This window comes from Lepidochelys kempii, chromosome 11, assembly GCF_965140265.1.
Source record: "Lepidochelys kempii isolate rLepKem1 chromosome 11, rLepKem1.hap2, whole genome shotgun sequence".
Classification (NCBI taxonomy): domain Eukaryota; kingdom Metazoa; phylum Chordata; order Testudines; family Cheloniidae; genus Lepidochelys; species Lepidochelys kempii.
The window spans coordinates 32,104,087-32,126,995 of record NC_133266.1 but is presented as its reverse complement, the minus strand read 5'-3'; the positions used below and the strand labels follow the sequence as shown (position 1 = coordinate 32,126,995).

The following is a 22,909-nucleotide window of genomic DNA, read 5'->3' as shown; positions in this document are numbered from 1 at the left end:
ACCAACTGAAATTTATTAAATATTTTTGGATGTTTTTCTACATTTGTAAATATATTGATTTCAATTATGAAACAATACAAAATGTACAGTGCTCATTTTATATTATTTTTTATTACAAATACTTGCTTGTAAAAACAACAAAAGATAGTATTTTTCAATTCACCTCACACAAGTACTATAATGTGATCTCTTTATCATGAAAGTGCAACTTACAAATGTAGACTTTTGTTACGTAACTGAACTCAAAAACAAAACAATGTAAAACTTTTAGAGCCTACAAGCCCACTCAGTTCTACTTCTTGTTCAGCCAGTTGCTCAGAAAAACTACTTTGTTTACATTTATGGGAAACAATGCTGCCCACTTTATTATTTACAATGCCACCTGAAAGCGAGAACAGGCATTCACTTGGCACTTTTCTCACCGGCATTGCAAGATATTTATGTGCCAGATATGCTAAACATTCATATGCCCCTTCATGCTTCAGCCACCATTCCAGAGGACATGCTTCCACGCTGATGATGCTCGCTAAAAAAATAATACATTAGGACTGAGTGGACTTGTAGGCTAATGTTTTACACTGCTTTGTTTTTGAATGCAGTTTTTTGGTTTTGTTTTTACATATTTCTATGTTTGTAAATTCAAGTTTCATGATAAAGAGATTGCACTACAGCACTTGGATTAGGTGAACTGAAAAATACTATTTCTTTTGGTTTTTTACAGTGCAAATACTTGAGGTCAAAAATAATTATAAAGTGAGCACAGTACACTTTGTATTCTGTGTTGTAATTGAAATAAATGTATTTTAAAATGTAGATAACATCCAAAAATATTTACATAAATGGTATTGTATTATTAACAGTGCAATTAATCTCACGATTAATTGTGATTAATTTTTTTTAATCGACTGACAGCCCAAATTTAACTATTTCCAAAATTATTCTGTCAGAGTTCTAATATGCTAATAACATTCTGAAGCAGACTTTACTGATCAGGGTTCTCATCAACAAAACAGAAGCAGTGAAAATTTACCATGAATTGACATGCTAATAGATGGAAACAGAAGTCACTATAGTTACAAGAACTGTTCTATTAAGGCCAAGATATTAGTTATTTTACAACATTTATATTTTATTAGTAGCTGAATTGCATACATTTTAGGAGACAGCTTCAAAGCAATATCTTAGACTTTTATTACAAAGGAACTGCAAACTATTAAAAATCCTACTTGTGTGTATGGTTAGGGAAACTTTTTTTGCAAATATTTTCATAAGCAGCAATTTTAGCATCAGGAAAAGATTTTTCTTCCAACGCCTCCTGCCCCTATTTGAGCTTTGGGAAAGAGGTTTAACAACACTGACAGCAATGCTGTGTGTCCACACTGATTTATGCCTTGAAACCAATGCAGGACAGAGTACTATATTTTTAAAAATGTTTTAATAGTTATGTTGGTAGGAAATGTTTTCCCGCTGGCAATGGAAGCTTGTCTTTGTTTAAGCCCATGTTATTTCTCTTCTGCCCACAATTAAACTATATTCAATGACTCACTACATCTGAAGAGAAAAATATTTCAGCTACAACAGTTGTTGCTTCGAATGAGGAATGTATGTTTGAATAATGTCCAAATACTTGTAGGAATAGATTTTGTTTAAAAAATTGCCTTCATACCTTTTTCCATGTTGCTCCCTAAACCTGGAAGGACATCACTCTTCCTGTGCATCAGCCATCGTCTTTCAAATCCAGGGGCATCATTTGTATGAAGCAATGGGGACAGTTGCATCGCCACCCACCCAGACTTAAAATGCAGTCATTAGGAAACCAATAATTGCCTAGTTCTTTTCATTCATCATGCTTTTTGGAACAGAGTAAGTTCTATATGCTGGCAACTCCCCCCACTCCCGTTTTTTTTTTCCCCTGAAATAAGGCCCCTACTTCAACTCATTCCTCAAAAATCCACTTTTTCCCCCTATTTACCCCCACCCCCACAATTCGCTTTCACTTTTGTGATGGTAATTTTTCCCTTTTGCCCTACTTTCATTTCTTTTTTAAAATATCAGAATTTATTATTAACTTCCTAGAGTAAGACTCACATTTTTATTGTTTGATTTATCTAGGGTGGATAAAAATCAATGATTTAAAAAAAACAAACAGATTTTTTTTTATTTAAATCGGAATTTTATGATAAAATGCTTTTTGAGGAAAAAAGCAATCTAAAGATAGTTTTAATTAAGATACATTATAGCTCAGACATATCTCATCATGGAATAGGGATTATAAATTCTAATTCTATAGTATGAGACAATATAGTCATGTAACGTTTAAGAAAAATTTTGTAAATAAGTTCCAATAGCTCATGGATTAGGGACCCAATTTTATGGGGTTCCTGGGGCTTCTGTATAGATTATTTAGGTTAATCTTTCTATCTACCCAATGGGACTCGGTGCTCAGTCTAGAAGAAACCATCAGAGATGCTTAGTTTTGCAGTTCTCAAACTGTAGATTTGTGTCACCAGAGATAACATGCTTCTTAACAGCAAAAATGATTTAAAATAAATAAATAAATCTATAGAGGTGAGAAACAACAGACCTCAACCCTATGGGTCCCTATGCAAATTTGTGTACACAGAGGCAATCCCTTACCTCTCTCTAAAAGTGCAAAACTTCAAAAAGTTCAATGAATAGAACAGGGCCCACTCTACCATTTTTGCCGCCCCAAGCAGCGAAGCAAAAATAAAATAAAATAAATAAAATTAAATAAAATAAATAAATAAAAAGCAGCTGCCGAACAAGAAAAAATAAAAAAGCTGCTGCCGAAGTGCGCCGAGGAAGGGAAAATGAAAAGGCTGCTGCCGAAGTGCCGCCGAGGAAGGGAAAATGAAAAGGCTGCTGCCGAAGTGCCGCTGAGGAAGGAGTGCCTCCCAAGAACGGTCGAAGTCCTGCCCCTTCTGATTTGCCACCCCAGGCACCTGCTTCCTTAGCTGGTGCCTAGAGCTGGCGCCTAGAGCTGGCCCTGGAACAGAAGATTGTTGGGAGCGGAATAGATCTGGACAAGGAGAAAAGTCTGGAGATAAACATGAGAAGGGAGGGACAGGCAGTAGAAACAAAAGTGAAACTGTTTGAGCAGCACATTCCAGAAGTCTTGAGGTCTTTCTGAGCATAACCTTCATTGATTTGAGATCTACCATACCTTTCTCTCACGAGAAAGGAAAACCTATAATGGCAGCAGGCCGTAAAAGAAACCCAGTTTGGGAATAAGAACCATTCAAGAAATATATATTTGCTGATGATGTTTAAAGAAAGTCACACCAGTGAACTGATGGAAGTCACTTAAGCACTTGGATTCAGAGACTGTTGAAGTGATTATCTCACTTTTAACAGCAGTAACTTCTTCTGCTGGTGTAGAAAGGATATTTTCTTTCTTTAGACTAATTCATTCCAAATTGAAAAATCGTTTGGGACCTGAAAAAGCAGAAAAGCTTGTTCTTTTTTCCCAGATTATGAACCAACAGGAAAATGAAGGTGAAGACTACTGAATTAGCTGCAGAAGCCAATATTTTAAGTTTCTCATGTTGACCTGGCCGACACAGTCAACTAAATTTTTTTTTAATATTTCATTTAACTATTGTAGTTAAAAACAATTTTAACAAAAACAAACCTGATTTTAAAAAACAAATGTTTAACTAAATTCAAAGATTCATATGCTTGTTTTGTTAAAATATTAGGTGTTTGTTGTTGAAGAAAAAAATCCAGAATACATAACGTTGTTGTTTTAGTTAAATAAAACAATTTAAGTGTGTGTCTGGTGATGTTCTCCTCCTAATACTGCATGGCAAGAAAATCCCCCAAATATTAATGATTAACCCGTTGAATTGGAGATAGTTTACCTCCCAATGACTGTATTAAAAAAAAACAAAAAACCAAAAACATGAATCATAACAAACATTAATTGAAAATGGTTTGTCTGTCTTTGGTGAATGAAAGTTTTAAATTGCATATAATTCTTTTACATAAAGTGCTTAAAAACAATGTTTTAAGTACTAGAAATTATGCTCTAGTTCTAACAAAGTTTGAAATGGCATCTTTAATCCACTTGGTGGAATTTCTTTTGCTGTTGTCACAGAACACTAGAGTTAGTTTACAGACCATCAGCTGAATGTACAGATTTATATTTTGCATATTCTCTATTCACCTCATACACCCCCACCCCATCGCCTCCTTTAATGGAAAACATCAATTCTAAAATTTTGCATCCACTTACAGAAACAATGACTAAGAATGACTCTATTGTTTTCCCAATTGAGATACTCAGCATCTCTCTATGAATCCCTCTTTGCGCCACAAGTTTTGCAGTGTCCACATAAAATAATCTTCAGAATGTCTCTCTCTCCTCCTCCTCCCCAAAGAAGTTTGAGAGTCTTGGTTTGAAAGAGTCCTTCAGGTAAGCCATTTTATTTGCAGAAGTAGTATATTGTTGCACAAAGGTCACAAACAGAAAATAACTATTTCTAGATATAAATGTGGGTCTTAAGAGCCAAGACTTCTTTTGGCCAGCTTCCTGGTAAATGTCACCTTTAGCAATGAGGTTCCACTTCTCTTTAACAGTAGTCTGGCAACATAAATCATGCCCACAGTCCAGGAACTCATATCACACTCTCTCGGACAGTCTTTCCCTCAACTGTCTTGGTCTGCCCCAAAGTTTTTAATAGACCTGTAAAAATGCTAAGGTGGATTTTAGCCAGCCAGCCAGTGGGCAGCACACTTCCTGAGCTTGCTTCAGAACTTACCTCACACAGATACTACTCTCTCTTTCCTAGTTGCTTTCTGGGAACCCAGCAGCCACATGTTTCCCTCTGAAAACCCTGTGGCTGATCACAGCCTCCTGAGCCTTGTTAAATAGTTAAAATTTTATTACATGCTGCGGCTGATGGCTGAAATGCCAGACTAATATCCACTCCTGATTAGTTCTCTTACCCATTCAATCATGGCAGGTTCTTCTCACAAAAATATTAGCACAAAGGTAGGCAACAACATTTTAAAGAGGATGAAGAGCACTAGATATATGAAACATAGCATTAATTGGTTTGTGATTTACATCTAAAGCTCTGAGCAGGGAAGGTGTTATTTCCACTTTATAGAATGGGAATAGAAACAGACATGTTTAGTGACAGCCCCCCACTCGCCCAGTTCACACAAAGCCAACAACAGAGGTGGGAAGATCCTTGAGATATGTATATACTCAAAGATGCTGGAACTAGGCGAGCAGCAGCAACTCTTGGCTTGAAGTGGTTTCCATCATATACAGGGTTTACAGTTTTGTTCAATAACTTTCAGCACCCCCACTATAAAAATTGTTCCAACACCACTGTCTACACTGCAATTAATTCAGTAGCTGGCCCATGTCAGCTGACTCAGGCTTGAGCTACGGGGCTGTAAAACTGTAGTGTAGTTGTCTGGGCTCTGGCTGGAATCTGAGCGCTGGAACCCCACAAGGGTCCAGGTGGAGTCCAAGCCTGAATGTCTTCACCACAGTTTTACAGACCAGTAACTTGAGCCCAAGCCAGTAGATATGGATCAGTCATAGGTGTTTAAATGCAGCGTAGACATACTCTCAGTCTCCTGACTCCATCTCCTGCTCTCATCTTAAAGTAGCTCTTACACTAAAAATGGTTTGGTGGTATAACTTATCCTAGTTCCCCTAGAGAAATAAGCTATAACTGCAAAAGCACTTTTATGCCATTATAATTGCATCTACATTACGATTTTTATCAGTACAGAATGTAGCAAAACACAAAAATGCCACACCCCCACCTGACACTGCTATACTACCGAGAGTTTCCAGTGTACACCAGGCCTGAGGCAACGCTTCCCGCTCCACACCCTACATTTCTTTATTTCCATAGGGTTTACAATAGTGTTAAAATACAAATACAAGAACATTTAAGAGACAGCCCAAGACAATACAATTTATCAGAGACCACATTTAGCCCAGGAGACCAGCAGCTGTTAGCACTTTAATCCAACAAAATAACTGTTCCTCAGTTAAAGTCAATACTGAACATTTCTTCATCAAACTACTTGCTTCCACTGATACTTTTAGCAAATGGATTTTTTCAGAAAACCCTGAGTTAAAAAAATTCAGTCTACAATACTTGTACACTATGCCCCTTTTCCCCTCCCCCATCACTTTCAATCCAAGACTTTCAGAATTGGCGATTGTAAAAAAGTTTAAACAGCCAAAACTTTGTCCTATTTTAATATGCCTTCCATGCTATACTTTAACCATATCATCCTTTACCAAAAACTGATATAGAACAGAAAATTTCTCTCTCTCCTCCCTGAATTGGTCTGTATTTTGCTACCCTTATGACTGTAGCTTTAAAATCATATTCTCTCCAATCTGAGTTTAAAGTAGCTAGCCTGAATTGCAATAACCAAATTCGGAGTTTTAGTTTCCTTTGTATAAGTTTATTTGTTGGCCCTCTGCTCTATTTTTGATGTAGCACTATGCAGCTTCCCTGGTGAATACTGAGGCAAAGCAATCATTCAAGCTCTTAAGAATGTTATTCAGTCACTACAGCCCACTCATCTCCTTTAGTAACCCACTGTCTCCTAACTTCCTTTTTATATTAATAGACTTTCTTGTGATTTATTACTGCACCAAATACTCTACCACATTGAACATGTTAACACTTTTTAAATCTGCGTAATTATTAAACATCTTCACATATGATAAAGTTTTGATTACATTTTTATTCATCCAAGTAATTCAGCCCTATAGTATTTTTATCTAATGGGAGTAATGACACATACTACCTTAACATACAATATTAATTTTCCCTTACGATTTAGACACTCATTAAGTATTCTTAAAAATCAGATACCCTACCAAAGTTTACAAAGTTAGAGGCCTTTAGATGTTAGCTTATATATTTTTTGTGATCACTCTCCTTTCCCACTCCAGATGCCACTGTAATTTAGCTCTGTCTTTTCCATTACCTTATACCACTTATTCATTGTCTTTCTACGAGTAGGAAAGTATAAGATTCTGATATAAGCAATATTTTTATATATACTTTGTATCTGAATTTTCATTTAATATTCTATAAGTATTTGGACAAGGAGTCCAAATCCTACTCCTGTTACTAGCTCATTCTCAAACATCCGATCATCTAACACACTCCCAGGTGCAGTGTAGATTTACCCTAAAGAACATGTATGAGAAATTTCAAGAGAAAAGCAGCAGCTTTATTATTTTTATTTTTTTGAGGTTGTTGATGGGGATCCAAAAATAAATAAATAAAATCACATTGATTTATAACAGAAAGCTAGCTACAGTCTCACCTACGGAGTCACTATCATGGCTTCATAATTAAAGGCTTTACTACATGACCACTCTCTCACAAATATTCCATTTCACCGACTAGCAAATCCTCCCTCACAAAAGTGCTGTGCTTCCTCCTGGATTTCGCTAGCTTCTCAATCTCTACTACTTTAAACTCCTCTCCATTCCTAAATCATTACAAGCAATTTGTAAATAACTGATTTTACTTTGGAAAAAAGGCATATGCTGAATATCCCTCTTGGTCTTGCTATTGGTGGCAACAGAGCACTTAACACAATCAAATATCTTTAGAATTGAAGGTTCAGGGGCACCCCATCTGTCCTATATTTAAAAAGGGACATCCCCTTTTCCCCCCATGCCCAGTATCCAAATAAGCAGCATTGGATTAGATAAAAATATGTTTTCAAGCAATGATCAGTCAAACTATCATACAACTTTTGGAAGTCTCCTAGACTAGTGTGGCTGGCCCACTACATTTTTATACTGTTTTTGTTTAAATAGAAAAACTATAGCCAGAACTCATACAGAAACAATGGAAAGTTTGACATCAGAAGACTCTCCTGCTCTAACTCCCTTCATTTCAACAGTTTGAGAGATTTCCCAAGTCTAAAAATACCAGCAGAAGCCAGCAAGTAACAGAACTACTTTAAGTACTATAGGGTCATGAGAAATATTTGTAACACATTTCAGTAAAGCTTTAAAATGTCACATAAGATCACGAGGCAGAGCTACTGATATTCTGGTTAAGGCACAGCCATAGGACTCCAAAGCATTTGGGCAAAATCCTTGCCTCGCTGAAGTCAGTGACAACTCCCACTGACTTCAACAGGACCAGCATTTCATTCCTTATGTGTAGTCAGTTTCATAGCTTCCCCTGTATAGTTAAATCAAGAGGGAAGAGAAAAACATTTTAAAATAAAAAAAATCCATAACTGGCCAAGGCAGTCAGGGGTAACTGTAGTACCTGAAATTCACTTTTTGAAATTCATTAGACATCAAGTTGCCATAATCTTTTGATATATGATAGATAAACAGAGGACCTGTTTCTAGAGCTGTCAATCCCACATCTTTCAGGAACAAATGGGTAACTCACAAAAAGTTATTCATTTTAAAAAAGGCACCACATCTGATGAGCTGCATCCTTTATTCCTCATTCAATGAACAAAAACTGCTATAGACATGCAGAAAAAAAGCTCCATGCACTAAAATTCAGAAACATCTAATGCACTTCTATAACTGCATGACAGGCTGCATTCTGCCAAAACCAAAACAAACCCACTGTTGTAAAATGGGTATTAATAACTATTTGTAGTTTCATAGGTGGTCATTTTTTCTTAAACACATTCATATAGTCAAATATTTACATTTTGCAGATGTTTCTCAAGATCAGATACTAAGACTGATACTTACACAGACACTAAAATTACATCCCATGCTGGAATTCTGTGTTTTTGTTCACTCAACAACCTAACCATTAACCTTGCCTATGAGCTATGCCACCTTCCCAGCACTTCACTGACACATGAAAGCTATTCCTCAATTCAATAGCAGATTGCTGACTTCAGAATTAGAAAGACAGAGGCTTCCAATATACCACTACAGCTACTGAAAGGAGAATTAGACCCTGATGCAGTATTAAACTACAATGAAAGAGGGAAAAGATGAGGAATCCTGAGAAAAACCTCCTCTCACTCTCATGTTAACTAGAAGAAAGCACTGCAACAGCACTTTTCACACCAGCCTGGTTTTAGATTTGGTTTCCCAGATTTTATATATTTCTTTTATCTACCAGTAACCCAGTTTTCTACTCTGCTGTTATTTTATCCTATTGTTGACTACCCACTTTGGCGTGTGTCCACAAGGATTGCCACCATGAGCATGATAAATATCTCCCGGTCATCTATGTCCACAATTTCTCAGGAACTTTCAGTCCCATCCTCTGCTCAACCCCTATCAACACACAAAAACCCATCACTTGTGTGTAGCGGTGGTAGCAGTATATAGTACTACAAGTTGGTTCACGTGACTGGGATATAGGGCAGACTTGTAGTGCTAGCCTGCATCCAGAAAAAAAGGCTGCTAGTCATACAAAACACAAGGACCCCATGCTCTTTTCTTGCCATCTACCTATTTTGTTTCCTAACTGGAAGTCCCCTACCACTGCAGATAGGCCTGCTCAGAATTTTCCCCCTCCTTTTGCACGCAGCATTAAACAACAGCAAGTACACACCTCTGTTTTTTTTAGGATAGCCTTCAACAAGATATAATCTCAATGTGCCGAAAGCTGACCAGAGGCAGCATCGAGGTACTGGTGGATCTTTGGTGTGATGCTTCCAGGATCCACAATTTAGGGAGCAAGAATTGAAATACCAAGCTGCATGAGGACATTTCAAATAAGGTGGCTGATCATGAAATCCATTGAATGGAACTTCAGTGCCAGGAGAAAAATCAGAGGAATTAAGATGCGCTAACTGGAAGGTCAAGTAATATAACCACCTGTCTAATAATATTCTGAGAACATGCCTATACTATTATTAGACAGATCTCCTAGCAGTGCCCCAACTATGGACCCTGATTTCACACTGCAGAGTGGGGATGAGGGGTTGCAAGCCACTTATGGTGATTCTCTGCTTTTGCATGAAGCCACTAGCTCATTTCTATATGTTGAAATTTTGGACCTCTCTTATGGAATGATGCAAGGGAATTTTCATTCAACAGTTACTCCAGTCAGACAGGTTTCTGGAAAGGCTAACTCCCCCTCTCATCCCTGTAGCTCATTAGTCCACTCCAGTCATTAATCTGCTCATCAGTTGACAAAAAAAATTCCATGGCATAGATGGATGGAGCTGTTCTCTTTTCCAGTCTGGGATCTTCAGCAAGTTCACATCAGCCTACTCTAACCTAAAATCATGTTAAAACCATCACCAGTACTGTTCTGCTTCTCCTCTTTCCAGATCTGGAAACTGTGTCAGTCTGCCATATAGAAGTTACAACGGTGTGTGTGCGCATGTGCTTCTTCTCCTTTATTGTTGAGAAGAAGGAGCAGGCCGCAAATGGTGAAATGTACGAATGAAATGGAATGGAAAGGAAAAAAAGTGAGATACAAGTTGTATTTCTGTTGTGCAATGATGCAGAAAGTAAAGGGAGAAACTTTCTCTGAGGAACTCAAAAACAGTCTTATTGCTTTCCAACATCCTAAAATACAAAGGGAGGGAAGGCATCCTCTGAGGGGATCACTAATGGTGAGCCAGAGGCTTCTGGATCTTCACAGGAAGTAGAACAGGAGTGAGAACGACCTGCTGTAGGACACACAAAGGAGTTTAACAGCTGGTCAGACTGGGAAATGAGGGGACAAGAGAAGGAACAGAAAATTTCTTATTGATAATTTCCTTTCCACTAGAAGCATCTCCCACAAGTCTTGACATCTGGGCTGTTCTCTACAGCTCATGGAGGCTATCACAGTTTTGGAGCTGCATGGTCTGGCCACATCCCCTCAGCCTCGGCTTGCTTCCAAATAAATTGTTCCCGAGATGTAAAACTTGCATATCATTAATAAATATCCCAGAGATAATGAAATACCTATGTACATTAGACTAAAGGAAACTGTCACATGGTAATGATTCCACTTAATATCTGATCTTTGACTCATGAGCCATCCAGAGTGGGTAGAATTGTGGGAAATGCTACTAGCAGAAAGGAAATGATCAGTAAAAAAATTTTCCATTCTGCGGCCCAGCATCTCCCACAATTGTTGTCATCTGGGAATAGCAAGCAGTGAACAGACATGGGAAGGTTTATGGAAATGTTCACAAGGAAAAAGGTATCCCTCCCCTTCTAAAATATCTGCTCACATGGCAAAATCATTTCCAGGCCATCATCTACAGTGCCTTCCTGCCACCAAAGGATGCCTCTGCAGAGGACAGGAAGTCCATCTTGTAATATTTGATAAAGATGATAGCATTTGACCAGGTGGCTACCTCTCTAATTTCTGCTGTGGATGCATTAGTTCTTTCTGCCCACAAGGTCTCCAGGGATCATTTGGAGCATTCCCTGACCCCTTCTGGAACTACAATTTCCAATGGTTTGTACACTTCCACAATACATATAGTCTAATTCACCTAGCAATAGAAAATGTGCAAGCTCTGAGTCCTTAGCATTATGGAAGGATACACTTGAAGTAATTTTTCAGAGCCCTTCTGACTTCTAAAGGTGTTCCATCTCTCCAAGGAGAGTTCATCGTCAGCATAAACAATTCCCAAGTTCTTAGCACCACCCTATCCTCGTGAAACACGCAGTAAGGTTCCTCCTTAGAGAGCACCACCCACTCTGACTCTCGCCTGGCAGATGCAATCAGAAAATAATTTTTGCTGGCTAAATAAAACATTGATGTAAATGGTTCGAAGGGATGTTAGGCCTCTCAGTATAGTCCATTTAGGAAACACAGGTCTAATCACCAACTTGGCCAACTGGATTGCTCTGAGGAATCTGGCTACTTCAGGGTTCTCTGCCAGAGAACGCATGGATCTTACAAACACCACATTACTAAGGGCTGACACATGACGTGCAATGGTGTTGGGTTGGAGACCTCTGTCAAAACCTTATTGGAGAAAATCCAGGATAGCTGGAATTGCTGGACTTCTAATATTTGCTTTATGTTCCTGCCACCAGCTGCGAAACTTGGTCTAGAGAGAGGAGTATGCTCTCAAGGTTGATACTCTTCTCGATGACAGACTTATTCTGATGACTTTGGAGGACAGACCCAGTGTTACTACTGCTTCCCTTTCAATATCCAGCCTGTTAGATGCAACCAGTTTGGGACCAAATGAAGTAGAGGCCCTTGTGGAGGATAGCCTGTGTCTTTGGGATACAGTGGTGGCCCCAAATTCATCTCTATCAGGTCTGAAAACCAGGATCTTATCATCAATGTGGTTTTACCATTACCATCACCTCTTCATGTTTTATTTTCTGGACCACTTTCCCTAATAATGGGAATGGTGAAGACGAACAGAGGAGTCTCTGCGGCCATCTGTGTAATAGGGTATCTGTACCCCGGCTCTGGGGTCCACTTCCCTAGTAAAGTACTTTGGTCTCTTCGTATTCATGTGATTTGTGAATAGGTCTTTTGAAGGCAAGCTGAAAAACTGAAATATTAACTTGCAGATTTCCTGATTCAGGCACCATTAGGAGCAGTTCTCCTTTCCACTTACTAAGCCAGTCTGCTTTCTAGTTCAGGTCTCCCTTTACGTGAACTGCCCTAAGAGAAAGGAGAGAATGCTCCATCCACTGCATGATTTTTACAGCTTCAGCATATAGCACTGGGCTTCTTGTTTTCCCATATGCGACCACGGTCGTGTTGTCTTACTGAATCAGGACATGGTTCGCTTCTAGGCTGAACTAGAACCTTCATAGCATCAGCTTGACCACTCTTAATTCTATGGGGTTTATGCTGTGAGTCCTTTCTTCCAGATTCAGCAGACTTTGACTCCCTCAGGGAACTGATGGGCAGGATCCCCTGGGAGAATAACATGAGGGGGAAAGGAATCCAGGAGAGCTGGCTGTATTTTAAAGAATCCTTATTGAGGTTACAGGGAAAAACCATCCCAATGTGTAGAAAGAATAGTAAATATGGCAGGCGACCATGGCTTAACAGTGAAATCCTTGCTGGTCTTGAACACAAAAAAGAAGCTTACAAGAAGTGGAAGATTGGACAAATGACCAGGGAAGAGTATAAAAATTTTGCTCGGGGATGCAGGAGTGAAATCAGGAAGGCCAAATCACACTTGGAGTTGCAGCTAGCAAGAGATGTTAAGAGTAACAAGAAGGGCTTCTTCAAGTATGTTAGCAACAAGAAGAAAGTCAAGGAAAGTGTGGGCCCCTTACTGAATGAGGGAGGCAACCTAGGTGACAGAGGATGTGGAAAAAGCTAATGTACTCAATGCTTTTTTTGCCTCTGTCTTCACGAACAAGGTCAGCTCCCAGACTACTGCACTGGGCAGCACAACATGGGGAAGAGGGGACCAGCCCTCTGTGGAGAAAGACGTGGTTCAGGACTATTTAGAAAAGCTGGACGAGCACAAGTCCATGGGGCTGGATGCGCTGCATCTGAGAGTGCTAAAGAAGTTGGCGGCTGTGATTGCAGAGCCATTGGCCATTATCTTTGAAAACTCATGGCGATCTGGGGAAGTCCTGGATGACTGGAAAAAGGCTAATGTAGTGCCAATCTTTAAAAAAGGGAAGAAGGAGGATCCTGGGAACTACAGGCCAGTCAGCCTCACCTCAGGCCCTGGAAAAATCATGGAGCAGGTCCTCAAGGAATCCATTCTGAAGCACTTAGAGGAGAGGAAAGTGATCAGGAACAGTCAGCATGGATTCACCAAGGGCAAGTCATGCCTGACTAATCTAATTGCCTTCTATGACGAGATAACTGGCTCTGTGGATGAGGGGAAAGCAGTGGACGTGTTGTTCCTTGACTTTAGCAAAGCTTTTGACATGGTCTCCCACAGTATTCTTGCCAGCAAGTTAAAGAAGTATGGGCTGGATGAATGGACTATAAGGTGGATAGAAAGTTGGCTAGATTGTTGGGCTCAACGGGTAGTGATCAATGGCTCCATGTCTAGTTGGCAGCCGGTATCAAGTGGAGTGCCCCAAGGGTCGGTCCTCGGGCCTGTTTTGTTCAATATCTTCAATGATCTGGAGGATGGTGTGGATTGCACCCTCAGCAAGTCTGCAGATGACATTAAACTGGGAGGAGAGGTAGATAAACTGGAGGGTAGGGATAGGATACAGAGGGACCTAGACAAATTAGAGGATTGGGACAAAAGAAATCTGATGAGGTTCAACAAGGACAAGTGCAGAGTCCTGCACCTTAGGACGGAAGAACCCCATGCACCGTTACAGACTAGGGACCGAATGGCTAGGCAGCAGTTCTGCAGAAAAGGGCCTAGGGATTACAGTGGACAAGAAGCTGGATATGAGTCAACAGCGTGCCCTTGTTGCCAAGGCGGCCAATGGCATTTTGGGATGTATAAGTAGGGGCATTGCCAGCAGATCGAGGGATGTGATCGTTCCCCTCTATTCGACATTGGTGAGGCCACATCTGGAGTACTGTGTCCAGTTTGGGGCCCCACACTACAAGAAGGATGTGGAAAAATTGGAAAATGTCCAGCGGAGGGCAACAAAAATGATTAGGGGACTGGAACACATGACTTATGAGGAGAGGCTGAGGGAACTGGGATTGTTTAGTCTGCGGAAGAGAAGAATGAGGGGGGATTTGATAGCTGCTTTCAACTACCTGAATGGGGGTTCCAAAGAGGATGGATCTAGACTGTTCTCAGTGGTAGCAGATGACAGAAAAAGGAGTAATGGTCTCAAGTTGCAGTGGGTGAGGTTTAGGTTGGATATTAGGAAAAACTTTTTCACTAGGAGGGTGGTGAAACACTGGAATGCGTTACCTAGGGAGGTGGTGGAATCTCCTTCCTTAGATATTTTTAAGGTCAGGCTTGACAAAGCCCTGGCTGGGATGATTTAGTTGGGGAATGGTCCTTCTTTGAGCAGGGGGTTGGACTAGATGACCTCCTGAGGTCCCTTCCAACCCTAATATTCTATGATTCCAGATTCCTTGAACTGTTTGGGACCCGAAGTGTGCTCCCCAGCCTGACAGGCTGACATTGGTGAGAATCAGGGGATCCGGAAGGCATATGGGCATGCCCTTGCGGACATTACACTGGGCTGATCACTTGTGCCAGAACTCTCACTTGATCTTTCATATGTTCCAAGGAGTGGTCCCATGCCTTTAAGATGAAGCCCTGAAGGTACCTGATGTGTGAGACTGCAGCTATGGAGTGATCCCTGTGCATGATACTTGCAGACCTAGCTGTTGAAGGCTCAATGCAATAATGAGCAATCTTGCAGTTTCAAAACAATGCAAGAAGGTCTTGAATCTTCTGGAATCTCTCTAGAGATGGGTATGTCCCTGCTACCGAGGTGTCTATGGCCACTCCCAATGAGCTGTTTGAGTGAACAGAATTGAGGAGCTTTTATTGACTATGATGATAAACCATGCACCTGCAGGAGATTCAAGGAAAAGGACTGTAGCTCTGTTAACCATTACAGAGGATGGAGCTCTGACTAAGATGTCATCCAGGAAGGAATATAGGTGGATCCCCTGTGATCTGAGTCCAATTATAATTATCATCAACATCTTTGTGAAGACCCAGGTAAACCACGGACAAGCCAAATGGGAGCTTCCAATACTGATAATGCTTCCTGTCATAGGCAAACCTTAAATACCTGTGTTGACCAGGTCTGATAGGGATGTGGAGATATGCATCCAGTAGATCCACTGAAGTCGGAAAATCCACCTGGGACAGAGTTGACACTGTAGAGGTTAGGGTCTCCATTGGGACTTCATTTCCTTTATCCATTGGTTGAGCCTTTTGAGATCTAGAATTGCTCAGATTCCCCCTATATGCTTCTGAACGATAAAGATGGGAGTAGAACCTGAGAACCTTTCTTCTGAGGGAACACTATTACTCACATACAGAGGAGGAGACAAATCTCATTTGAGATTAGGCCTGGTCTACACTACGGAGTTAAGTCGGCACAAGGCAGCTTCCGTCGACCTAACTCTCTAAGCCAGTGGTTCTCAAACTTTTGTACTGGTGACCCCTTTCACATAGCAAGTCTCTGAGTGTGACCCCCCCTTATAAATTAAAAACACTTTTTATATATTTAACACCATTATAAATGCTGGAGGCAAAGCAGGGTTTGGGGTAGAGGCTGACAGCTCACGACCCCCCATGTAAAAACCTTGTGACCCCCTAACAGGTCCCGACACTCAGTTTGAGAACCCCTGCTCTCAGCATCCACATTAAAATGTTGTAACTCGCCCACTGCACCGAATTAATAACTCCACCTCCACAAGAGGTGTAGCACTTATGTTGATGCAGTGTCAGCATTACTTATGTCGACTTTAGTGGCCTCCAGGAGGTGTCCCATAATGCCCCACCATGAAAGCTCTGTACTCCGCTGCCTGGCGGCCAGGTACACAGGTACATGACCCTCCCCTTTTAAAGCCCCATGCATTTTTGAAATTCTATTTCCTGTTTGCTGGCCTTGGAGAGCTCACCTTGAAACTGCCCAGCTGACCATACTGCAGACACACTCCTGCCTGAGTACACAGGAGGTTGTGGATCTCCCGAGTCTGTGAAGAGAAGAGGCTGTGCAGGCACAGCTTTGAGAGAGCAACAGGAACATAAATATCTATGAGCAGATTGTTCGGGGCATGGGGGAGAGGGGCTACAAGAGGGACCCACAGCAGTGCTGTGTGAAAGCCAAGAACCTCTGGCAGGCATACCAGAAGGCAAGGGAGGCTAACAGTTGCTCTTTTACTAAGAGCTGCATGCCATCCTTGGCAAAGACGCTACCACCACCAAGACCCTGTGGATACTTTCGGGGAGCTGGAGTCACAGGCCCCTGGAGTGAACTGTAAGGAGGTGCTGTTGGACAAGGAAGAGGTGGAGAGGAGTATGAGGAACAGCAAGCCAGGATCTATTTTGACTCCAGAGCAGTCGAGCCAGTCCCTCCAGACCAGCACAGGCGAGCCTGATGTAGGGGAAGGAACCTCTGGTAAGTATACAGTTTGCTTTGATATTGCAGGAACACGTGTTCATTTGCTCTTTTTTTATCATGCTAGAAGTGGCTCTGACTGGGGCGGTGCTTCGCGGTGGGAGAGCTGATCCCCATGCTGCAGGCCCAGTGGGAAGGACAAAAGGAGGACAGGCTGTGCAGCTGTTTCCCAGGGAGGAGCTACGTGCAGCTGCTGGAGGTAAGAGACAGGCTGCACCGAGTGCCTGGAGGGTGGGTGGAGGGAGTGCAGGGGGCTAGAGCCATGAGGGAGTGCAGGGGTTAGGGGAGGAGGGGGTGCTGGATGAACCCTGTTCTTACTAAGCTCTGACTAAGCTCTGACTAAGAACCCTGTTCTTACTAAGAAAAAACTCTCACTCTGACTTCAAAGTGAGTTTAGTCCAAGTGTGAAATGGTGCTCCAAGTATATTAATAAGAATAGAGATTCATCACAAAGATATTTCTGGTGCAAACCACAAAAAAAGAAGCACCTCTTCAAATTTCACATTTAGAATGTTCTGTGCATATGGAGTGACTTCACAAAAAATGTCAAACTGCTTCCAATAATCCTTTTTCCACTTTAATTTAAAATAGTCAGAACACAGTGGTCTTATCACTAGCACTGGCTGGGAATTTTCTGATAAACCAGGGTTTCATTGGAAAACACTGATTTCTCAAACCAGAAATGGTCACAGATATAGCAAGAGTGGATTCAACGAACTTCCAATGAACCACAGGCAGGTCTCCGACAGAACCCAGCCTGGTATCCTGCCATCTCACCTGACAGACTGCTGGGGACTGGGGTAACCCTGAAATGCAGATTGCCCAGGGACAGGGTCCCCAGGTGTTCTGGGTTCCAGCTGCGCAGCAAGGAACCTAAAAACCTGAGGGAACCCAGCTTGAGATCAAATCAGAATAAAACCAAATTTCAAAATTTACTGCAAACTGGGAATTCCAAGTTTCAGCCAGCTCTACCTATCAATAACTTCTCCAAGCAACTTTTTTTTAAAAAGTCTTAATATGTAGAAACTAGTGATGGGCTCAAGCACCATCATTCAGATCTTAACTTCTCAGAAGTTTAGGGGTGTTCACAGTTTTGGTTCAGGCCCATCTCTTAAAAGCAAAAAAAGAAAACAAACTTGCAATGAAAGAAACAAATTTATCTTATTGTAAGTGAATGAAATAGTTAAGGGCACAATTCAAAGTCTTTAGATTAGTTCGCATTGTAAAGAATTCTTCAAATGAAGCAAAATTGTAGTAATTCTGAGCCAAACTCTCAGTCTCCAGATTTTCCAGCAATTAAAGACTTTTGCAGTTTAAGTGCTAAGTCAATTTCAGAACTATTAGCTGTCAGTTTTTTAATGTATGTAATACCTATGGTTTGTTAAAACTAAATTAAGTGCATTAAATATGCTTCAGCAAAACTACTAGAAGCCAATACAACACAAGAAGTTTCAAAACTTTGCTAAAGTAATCAGGGCTCCCTATAGTTTGCCTTCAGCCATAAAACTGCAAAGTTTACATTCACACACTAAACAAACAAACTTTCTTTCAGGGCGTTTCCTATGTTACTAACAAGTTTCAGCTTCTCTCTTTTAAGATCTAAATTTAACCAAAACTAACATTTAGTCAATTTAAAAAAAAGCCCTACAACAGCAACACAAACATCCCATCTTACTGGCTACCCTGTTTTCTTCTTTGCAATTTATTACATGTATGTCCCTGTAAGAGATTCAGTAAATAGCAAAGTTACTCCATCACCACCCAATGCTGTGTTTTATATACCAGTATGTGCAGCTAGTACTGGCATTCACTTTGTTTAATTAGACATGTAAAGGTGAATGAATGAACTTTGCAGAAGGAAGTCAGAGGTGCAAGCAAAACCTGAGTCACCAGTGAGTTCCAAGAGTAGATCCATTTACTTAAGCCGGGGGGGTGACGACGACCCTCCTTACAAGGTCTTCAGATTTTGTTATACTTTCACTTAGAATTTTTAAATGCTGATGTATTTTCCCCACACTATTAGTTTAAAATGGCTTTTTATGGAAAGCAGCAGAATTAAAGTAAATGGCTACATTCCTTATAAATCAATCATTCTCTCCCGCATTTCAAAATTGTAACTTTTAGAGATCTATCATAATGCCATACACACAATAAAGTAAACCATAACAACCTGCACACATGCACGCACACAGCCCAACTTGAAGTTAAAGAAATTCACAGTGGATGTCAGAACAACTCATTTTACCCTTTTGTGGTCTGATTATTGCAATACTAGTGTGCTCAGTGTGGAGTAAACACAAAGACACACACTATCACTGTCCCAAGGTGCTTATGATTTAAGGGGCTGCAGGAGTAGGCCCTTATCACACATGAGTAGCCCCTACTCATACAAGTAATTTCTACTGACTCAACAGCAGTACTGCTGACATGATAATCAAATCTCATAGTCAAGTAGATATCACTTATTCATTTTTATGTTGTACACTTTTCTTTGGTAGATTAACACTGACAGTCTTTGTGGAAGAACTGCTTGAAAACAAACAAAAAAAAGATGTAAATGAAACAATGCTTGGGACTCCAGTCAGAAAGCAACATATATACCAAAGGCCCAATTCAGAACTAACATAATTCCACTGTTGCAAGTGGGTGTAACTTCACTGACTTCAGAGTGAATCTAGGAAACGCGCAACGCAGAATCAGCAGAGTTACATAATTTACCAGTTCCAGCTTTTAAAGAAACACAGAACAGTGGAAGGGAAAGGGGGGAGACCACAAATCCACACTTTATTGTAATTTTGTATCCACTGTGGTTCTATATAACACCAAAGATTACTAGAACTGAAAATTAGATTTAAAAAGGTCCCTATTTTCCATTTACTTTCTTATTTTCACCTATTGTTTGTATTGCAGTGGGGCTTAGAAACTCCAGTCACAGACCAGGATTCCATTATGTTAGTCACTGTACAAACACAAAATGATGAGAGTCCCTGGCCTCAAGAGCTTACAGTTTTGGCAGGGATTTTCTAAGGAGCCTAAAAGGGTGTTCAATGAGAGCAGGGAGCCTAACTTTCTTCCACTCCTTTGATAAAATCCCAATTTTACATATTTGACACCACTTTGGATACAGTCACTCTCTCCCTTGCTGGAGGGAAAAAATTAATTATAAAAACCTCTTATGAACACCAGCAGGGAAGCAGAGAACAACTTTTTTTTAAAAAGGAATTTTTAATAAAGTAGTTCAGGACATTACTTAGAGAATACAAAAATCCAGTTTCTGATAAAGCAGTTAGCTGATTGCTAAAGGTTAGTTTAAGGTGTCCCTTTAATGGAATCGCCTAGTTTTCCAATGCTAGTGTTACCTCCACTGGTGTCATACTTCCAAAATACTTTAAGCATCAAGCATGTCTTTTAAAAGTTTAACAATCAAAAAGTTACCTTGTAGAAATGTAGAGCATTTAGCTAGATAAACCATATCATAATTTTATTTTATACTGATAGTAAAAAAAAAAAAAAAAAATAGAAAGTGCTGATGGCATACCACCAAATCAAGTTGTATAAATGCACACTAAGATAAGATGGATAAGTTTTCCAGTTTAAGATGTAAAAGTGGCAAGCAACTGTATTAGTCCAATGAAAAGGAATTTTTAAAAACAAATTAAAAAGCCCACAATATGTGTATCATCTGATCTGAAAAATCTGCTTGTAATGTATTTCCGATTTTTTTACTGGACCGGTCTCTTTATGAAGCCATTGGACAGAAAAGCAAAAGGCAGGATGTTAGTTTAGGTGTTGCAATAAAATTCAAAAATGAAGAGATCAAGGGGAAAAGATGGTATTTTGCTGAATTATTGGACTCAAGGTAATCTGGGTTCTACTTTAGATTCTGCCACAGACTGTGAGACCTTGGGCAAGTCACTTAGCCAATGTCCCTTGGTTTCATCCAATATAAATTAGGGATATCTAAAAGGGGTGCTGCGAGACGTAAGTTATTGATGTTGACAGAGCATTTTGAGATCCTTGGATGTATGTTTCAGCACCATACAACCATGAATTATATTATAACCAGGTACAAGTGTTGGAGTGTCTCCTTACAAAATTTCTCTGATTTACAGTGACAAAAGGCTCCACCAAACACGTTAAAAAACAATCGTGAAAGAGCAATAAAAACAATACAATAAAGAGTAGGCATCCTAAAGTTGCCAGTGCGATAGAAAGTGTTGATTATTGTGCATATTAGGAAACTGATGCCTCTATCTACCTCCCTTCTTTAGGAGGGCATGAGGCGAGATCAGAGTTTACAATCCCTTTCTACCCAGATAGTTTTTAAAATCCCCCATTTCAAAAAGAGTAGTTAAATAAAAAATGAAATGGTCTCTGAGAATTATCCACTTGTTGGTGTGATTCAGTCCTTGTTTCACATCATTCCTTTTCTTCATCCACAAACTAGAGATACAGTAAGCCCCAATGACTACTTTGGAGTGCCTACAATCTGAAGCATGACAATGCCTCTTGTATCTGCACACTACTTTAAATATAAAAAAATTAGATATTTGTTAGGTAAAAGGATATATATGTGTATTTTTATACCCAATTACTATAGTGTGCAGGATAAATAGCTTGCCAACCTTCATGTTAAGGCAAAAGAACTCAGAGCAATACCAAAAAAAAAAAAAAAAAACACCACCACCCCAAACAACCAATCCATCCATTATCTATTTTGTTTTTTTGGGGAGGGGTGAGGCACACTCTCGTAATTAACATCTAAACTGACTTTTCCTCCCATTTTCTAGAAGATAAAAGAAAAAACAGTGTTAGAGGCTTTGAATACCATCTTTTAGCCGAAAGAAAACCTTTAGAGCAAAATTAGGTGTTTAGAATACTACCACTGACATAAACTTTAACTTCTAGCAGTGTTAATAGGAGTCACAACAGGCCATGATCATATTCTTATAAAGATGTGAGTTTGAAGAGTTGTTGATTAACATTTTGTTGCCAAGGAAAGTATTCATCCTGATAATATGAAATTCTATAAAAGAAAAAGTGAACAGTTCAGTTAAGAAAACGATTCAGAGTAGCAGCCGTGTTAGTCTGTATTCGCAAAAAGAAAAGGAGTACTTGTGGCACCTCAGAGACTAACAAATTTATTTGAGCATAAGCTTTCGTGAGCTACAGCTCACTTCATCGGATGCATTCAGTGGAGATTGCTCAGATGTCTTTAAAATAATACCATCAGATCACAAAGTTGCCATGGCACCAACTACAAGACTGTGGTTGGAGAGACAAAATGTCTCTTTATACAAGCTGTTATGGGAAGCTGAGCAAGCTTGGCTATGAACCAAATATGTTTGGGCTCTAGAGTGGACATAATTTATCATCATTTGGACATTCCACTGGTTAACTAAACCAAGAAAGCTGGACAGCTCGCACATTATAGCATTCAGATAAACAAACCTCATATAAAAAGAAAAGGAGTACTTGTGGCACCTTAGAGACTAACATTTATTTGAGCATAAGCTTTCGTGAGCTACAGCTCACTTCATCGGATTCATCAGAGCTGCAGCTCACGAAAGCTTATGCTCAAATAAATTTGTTAGTCTCTAAGGTGCCACAAGTACTCTTTTTCTTTTTGCAGATACGGACTAACACAGCTGCTACTCTGAAACCGCATATACATTCCCATACCTGTATGTTTACACAGATAACCTAAAGCTTATTCACATGTATTCACTTGCTTTCCTAACATAATTTAATAATGACACTATTTCCCCATCACCTATTGTCAAATCACAACAATTAGGAAATCTCTGAATAGGTTCATTTTTGGCAGTTATGTATCAGAAACTACACTGGGAGGAAATTCTGAAGGATGTAAGATACCACATTTATTTCCCTTACTTCCAGATACTTTTAAAATTAAAGCCATCAGGATATATTTAAAGACAA

The 22,909-nt window shown here is 39.9% G+C and overlaps 1 protein-coding gene across 9 annotated transcripts in view; it reads right to left on the bottom strand.

Moving 5' to 3' along the window:
• The window catches only part of TANC1 (tetratricopeptide repeat, ankyrin repeat and coiled-coil containing 1), a 216,154-nt gene that overhangs the window by 186,471 nt on the left and 6,774 nt on the right, over positions 1-22,909 (bottom strand). The window contains exon 1 of one of the 9 annotated variants that reach the window (XM_073305543.1): positions 1,667-1,907. The exons of the other annotated variants lie outside the window; for them this stretch is intronic. The gene's annotated coding sequence lies outside the window, so the exon portion shown is untranslated. Of the gene's footprint in view, positions 1-1,666; positions 1,908-22,909 lie in introns of those variants that run through there. 9 annotated transcript variants of the gene reach the window in all.